Raw genomic sequence first — 6,644 nt, forward strand, 5'->3', positions numbered from 1 at the left:
CTTACTCTGAAAGGCCTCGTAAGCATACCATTAATCTTTAACATGCTATACGTGTCTGTATACAGCAGATATAAGAAATAATAGAAGGTCCAAAACCAAAAGCCTCAAGACATTTAAAAAAGAAAGCGTGATCAACCCGGTCAAAGGCCTTCTCCTGGTCAGGAAAGAAAACCAATGTTCAGCTTATGTACCCTGGCAAAAGAAATCAAGTCACAATTAAAAAAGATTATCAAAAATAGTCCGTTCAGGAATGCAATAATGTTGATCCACATGAATGACTGAAGAAATATATAGTTTGATTCTGTTGGTTAGAGATATATTCCAAGTAAAGAGACTGGACGCCAGCATCTGATATCCTCAAGGTCTCCTTTTTTAGGTAACAGGGTGATTACCGCTCTCCGTTCACTGTAATGTGCCTCTCTCAAGACACTCCATGAACACAGAAAACAAGTCTGTTCCAATAACATGCCAAAATTGTTTATAAAACTCAGCACTAAGTCCATCTAGGCCTGGGGCCTTTCCAGAAGACAGTCCTTGAGCGGCTATAGAGAGTTCATCAAAGTCAATATTTCGTCCAGCTTAGATTTATCTCCATCTGAAAGGTGAGGTAAATCCTGTAAAAGAGAGAATCCGCCATTGCAGGGTTCCGCTCTGTAGAGATCCTCATAAAAAGACAGTGCATGCGAAATATTCCATGTGCATCAGTAACTCTTCTTCCCCAGGAAGTTTCAAACAACTTAGGACACTTCTATCCAGGGTCTTATTTTGAAAAAAAAGCTGTAGGAGCATCATACTGTTAAAAGTTTGAAATCTTGCACGAGACAGCATTTCCTGGGCTCTTTCCTCTAGAGGTTGTGTGAAAGATCAAAAACCTCTGAGAGTAAAATGTCCCCATCAGTGTTTAGCTTGACGTATTTCTTGTTCAAGTTCCATCCTATTGTCCAAAAACTTTTATTGTAAGCGGAGTAACTCTGGCAAAAAGTTTAATTTGAATTTTGCCAATGTCCCACCACTGACTCAGGGACTTAAACTGTTCTCTCCAGATCTCCCAGAAAGCAGTGATAACAAAGTTGTGATCTAGCAATAATTTATTGTTAAATTTCCAGTATGAAAGTTTCAAAGTGTTCATAGAAGTTGTATCGATAGAGAGAAAATGGTGATCAGACAGAGAAGTAGGTACAGCTGTTATAGAATTTATCTCTTTGGTTTTCACATAGATCCTATCTAGTCTAGCCCCAGAAATCATGTTGCAGTTCACTTTCAACCAAGTGTATTGCCTAACCTGAGGAAAAGATTCTCTCCAAACATCTACAAGATTATGATAAGTGATCAATGATCGAAGTGTGTCTGCTGAGCAACTATGTGGTTCTTCATGGTTTCTTAAGTGTGATCTAAGGTGCAGTTAAAATTCCGGCCACAACAATAATCCTATCCTGAGGAACATCACTCACGCAACTTCAAGTTTCTTGAAAAAGGTTACACGTTCAGCTCCAATATTGGGAGCATCACATTAACAAATGAAAATTGAGTACCATGAATAGTTATATCAACCCTCAGTAAACGGCCAACACATTACAGGTTGTTCCTTAAATTCAATACCTACACTGGATGACTCAAAATAGCCTGACCCATCCATTCACAGCCACTGTGTCTGATTAGTGATCTGTGTGTATCACCACACTTGAAACTCTTTATCATAATATTAAAAGGCGAGCTCTTTTTACTCCATTAATATTCAATGAGCTAAACCTCAAAGGTGCCATAAAAAAAAAAAAAACACTAATCCACAGGGCCAGGGGTGTCTAGACCACAACCAATCCATATTCATTTTTTCTTGTGAATGTAACATTCTAACATTACTGAGAAGCTTCTTGAGCAGTACCGTTTAGGTTTGTCAAATTCATCGAAGTGTTTCTCATTGAGTTTACAGGACATCAAAAACAATTCCAAATCGGAAATAAGACTCAATACGAAGTCCTTTTGTAACATCAAGAAAGTGATTGATCTGTAGAGAATAAAGCTTGGTCTTACCTCCAGAGGCTTCGAATCCATCCCATTATTATCCATTAGCTCAATTCATTATCAGATTCCTCAATTTGCCCTTTAGATCTAATAATTAGATGAAATGTCATCTGGAATGATGGGGTCATTTACAGTACATTTTGTTTTCATTAGTTTGTTGAAGCGAATCGGCAGGCACGAGCTGCGAAAGCTCTCGTCCCTGTGTGCGGGTCATCTGACTCGGGCCGGCCGCCTCTCCACAGCCGCTACGGGGCTGTGTTCAAAAGCGAATCTCTCCGCAGACTCATCCGGCACAGAGGGCGCCCCGGCCGGCTGCAGTTCTGACTTAATGCAGCAGGATCCGCGCCGGCCTCCGCGCTTTCCGCATCAGCGAGCGGAGCCGTGTCTCCAATTTCGCGATTCACTGGCAACTGTAAAATCACCACAGACAAAACATCTCATGGACTCAGAACTAATAAAAATAGTGTAATCTTTGCCATCGATGGTTAATTTTGCTGACAAGTTTAAAGGATCACTTTGAGCGTTCAGAATCATGAAGGTTTGACGGCGAAAGGACATTACATGTTTAATTTCCTGGTTTCTGCAACCAAGAGGAATCATTTTGATAGGGCTGGCTATTTTGCCATACCTCTGGAGGATTTGTTCTAGATTCTTGATGAACGTGAGGTACGTTGGATGAAATCACTGAGCTGATAATCACCAGACTCAGGTAGATCATCCACCATTTGGCTTTCGCTAAGAAAAACACAATGGCCTTATTCATACAGGAAGCAGATCTAATGTTAGCGCCTTTGACTGGCTCTGGCGATCAGACAGTCCTCTACCGACACCGCCGCATCAGGCATACATTTACATCCGTGCTTGAGTGTTAAACGCGAGCATCCAACGCCATTCTTCCCACTCACTGAGTGTGTGTGTGTGTTTTAACAGAAAGGTCTGATTAAAGTGTGTGTGTGTGAGCAGAGAGAGAGAGAGAGAGAGAGAGAGAGAGAGAGAGAGAGAGAGAGAGAGAGAGAGAGAGAGAGAGAGAGAGAGAGAGAGAGAGAGAGAGAGAGAGAGAGAGAGAGAGAGAGAGAGAGAGAGAGAGAGAGAGAGAGAGAGAGAGAGAGAGAGAGAGAGAGAGAGAGAGAGAGAGAGAGAGAGAGAGAGAGAGAGAGAGAGAGAGAGAGAGAGAGAGAGAGAGAGAGAGAGAGAGAGAGAGAGAGAGAGAGAGACAGAGAGAGAGAGAGAGAGAGAGAGAGAGAGAGAGAGAGAGAGAGAGAGAGAGAGAGAGAGAGAGAGAGAGAGAGAGAGAGAGAGAGAGAGAGAGAGAGAGAGAGAGAGAGAGAGAGAGAGAGAGAGAGAGAGAGAGAGAGAGAGAGAGAGAGAGAGAGAGAGAGAGAGAGAGAGAGAGAGAGAGAGAGAGAGAGAGAGAGAGAGAGAGAGAGAGAGAGAGAGAGAGAGAGAGAGAGAGAGAGAGAGAGAGAGAGAGAGAGAGAGAGAGAGAGAGAGAGAGAGAGAGAGAGAGAGAGAGAGAGAGAGAGAGAGAGAGAGAGAGAGAGAGAGAGAGAGAGAGAGAGAGAGAGAGAGAGAGAGAGACAGAGAGACAGAGAGAGAGAGAGAGAGAGAGAGAGAGAGAGAGAGAGAGAGAGAGAGAGAGAGAGAGAGAGAGAGAGAGAGAGAGAGAGAGAGAGAGAGAGAGAGAGAGAGAGAGAGAGAGAGAGAGAGAGAGAGAGAGAGAGAGAGAGAGAGAGAGAGAGAGAGAGAGAGAGAGAGAGAGAGAGAGAGAGAGAGAGAGACAGAGAGAGACAGAGAGAGAGAGAGAGAGAGAGAGAGAGAGAGAGAGAGAGAGAGAGAGAGAGAGAGAGAGAGAGAGAGAGAGAGAGAGAGAGAGAGAGAGAGAGAGAGAGAGAGAGAGAGAGAGAGAGAGAGAGAGAGAGAGAGAGAGAGAGAGAGAGAGAGAGAGAGAGAGAGAGAGAGAGAGAGAGAGAGAGAGAGAGAGAGAGAGAGAGAGAGAGAGAGAGAGAGAGAGAGAGAGAGAGAGAGAGAGAGAGAGAGAGAGAGAGAGAGAGAGAGAGAGAGAGAGAGAGACAGAGAGAGAGAGAGAGAGAGAGAGAGAGAGAGAGAGAGAGAGAGAGAGAGAGAGAGAGAGAGAGAGAGAGAGAGAGAGAGAGAGAGAGAGAGAGACAGAGAGAGAGAGAGAGAGAGAGAGAGAGAGAGAGAGACGAGAGAGACAAGAGAAAAGAGACTCTTACTATTTTAAAGCCCTTAAGATCCATGACGTGAACCTGAAAAAAGTCTCCTGATTCAAGCTGCAGAAACAAACAACACGATTAACATCCAGCATCAGGACACTGAAACATTCATCCCAACATTCACACAGACAAATTATAAAAGCACAAAAAATGTACCCATCCTATTGAATAGAAACAACAGAAAAACTGTTAAAAAGTAGTAAAAAGAACTAGACTTGAATGTTATTTGGCCCTAAATCGTGATAATCTGAGTGCAGGGAAAGAGTAAATGAAAACAAATGAGGATGTACAGACTGACTGGAGACGGACGGATATATGACCACACTGTACCACAGAATACACGTCCTCACAGCGACACAGCCATCAACACATGCTTTTGAAGCTCACTCTAAATTATGATGATTGAGGAAATTGTATGTGCTAATGACATTAATTATGAGTCATTTACAAGCAGAGAGCTGAAAACATGCATTTGTGCTCAAGATCACGCGTGATTTCTGTCTCCTTCCTGAAGTCATTTCTGAATTAACATACTGTAAGAACAGGAATTAACAGAAGAAGTGCACCTATGAATGACAAAAGAAAATGGAATTGTAATCCAGAAACAGCAGTATAGTATATGTGATAAGATGTCCTGAAATGAGGAAGTATTGGACTGAATCATGAGCGTTATTAAGCAGACCGGTTTAACCAGCTCCAGAAGACCCATGAAGCTCTCCCGTTCTAACAGACTCCAGCACTGACCACACCGCTGGACATCTATCGGTCCTAAAGTCAAATAGAAATGTCCTGCAGGACACCAGTTAAACAACCGATGAAGAGAGTTTAAGAAAGTGTTCTGCCTCAAGACAAACACATCAGTCTGAAGAAAGCAGAACCAATGCTGTGGTGTTCAACTTATAGCGAGGGTTGCTCAATAATGAAAAAAAAATCTATTATCAGGATCATGATTTGTAATATGTGTATGTTTTTAATTCACATGTATTGAAATTTAAGGTTAACCTGCTCAAAGCCTGCCACTGAAATGAGTCAAAGTCTCTCTCTCCGTCTTCAGCTCAATTCCATCTGACTGTCATTTCTTATTGATTTTTCTGCGTTAAAATCGTTCATCTGAAGCGTGTGATGTTGCATCCAGGGAGTGTTTTCATAGCTTTAGGTCAGCGCTCGAGTTACCTGATCGATGCAGGTCACCATCACAGCAATCTCAGGTTTTACCACACAATTACGATTGTAGGAATTTGGCCTGTATTTTATGTCATGGTTGATAAAACAAGCTTGTGTGAGTTAAGCTTGAGGATCTTTACTTTACTTTACTTTATTTTCCATAGAGCTGAAGATATTTGTCGTTTGTTGTGTACCTGATAAGGAACACTGAGCTAAACACCTGAGAACCACATTTTGACTTTATCAATGCGTATTAATCCACCTTAGATATCTCAACTTCACTGGACCAACACACTGTTACTGAATAATCCACGCTTTAACACAATTCACCTTTTCACATTAATGATAGCACTTTCCATTCTAGCTCTAATCTACTTTTTTATTTCTTAAAAAATACAGTGTTAGACTGAGCCTATTCGCATTTTTAATTCTACTGGTCTGTAAGTCTCTGTGGATAAAAGCAAACGTGATGGAAGTTACTCTGAAATGAACATAAACACGCAGCACCCTCTTCTGATTCTCCAGAAACACTACAGAAAGAAGAGCAGCATTTCTGCACAATCATGTCTTATATTCTGTAGAGAAAGCACCGCTTGCTGTCACACATTTTCTTTTAAATCTTAACAGAAACCTTTCTGTAATTCATTTAAATTCTGTAAGTATTCAAACGCTTGAAGGTCTTTTTGGGACAAGCTTTGCTCATCAGTTATTTGTCATTTATCTCCTCATCTTTTCTCCTCAGGTTAGATGAAGGCAGATGAACACGTTCAGGTCTCTCCAGAAATATTTGACTGTGTTCAATCCCAGGCTGTGTCTTAAGGACATTTACAGAGTTATCTGTCTATAAGCCACTCTTGATGTGTTTAGGGTCGTTGTCCCGTTGGAAGGTGAACCTTCTGTCCCGTCTGATAGTCTGAACTTAAGGCTCTCTATATGCTTCTGCAGGTTGACTCCAGCACACTCTGCTTGCAGTCTCTTATGGTTTTCTTTGCCATAAAAAACACGGTTTTACAAACACAGTCTATGCTTTAGCATTTAAGAATATACAAAAAAGATGTTTTGTCAGTTTTATCTCACTTCTGTGTACCGATTTGTCCACAAAATATGTTTATATATATATACACACACACACACACACACAGATCTGTGAGTGAACAGTGTTATTTTGGGAATTCAGTCACAGTCATAAATTTATCAGGAATCATAAGATGCATGTATATTTTA

Source organism: Puntigrus tetrazona, chromosome 1 (assembly GCF_018831695.1).
Source record: "Puntigrus tetrazona isolate hp1 chromosome 1, ASM1883169v1, whole genome shotgun sequence".
NCBI lineage: Eukaryota > Metazoa > Chordata > Actinopteri > Cypriniformes > Cyprinidae > Puntigrus > Puntigrus tetrazona.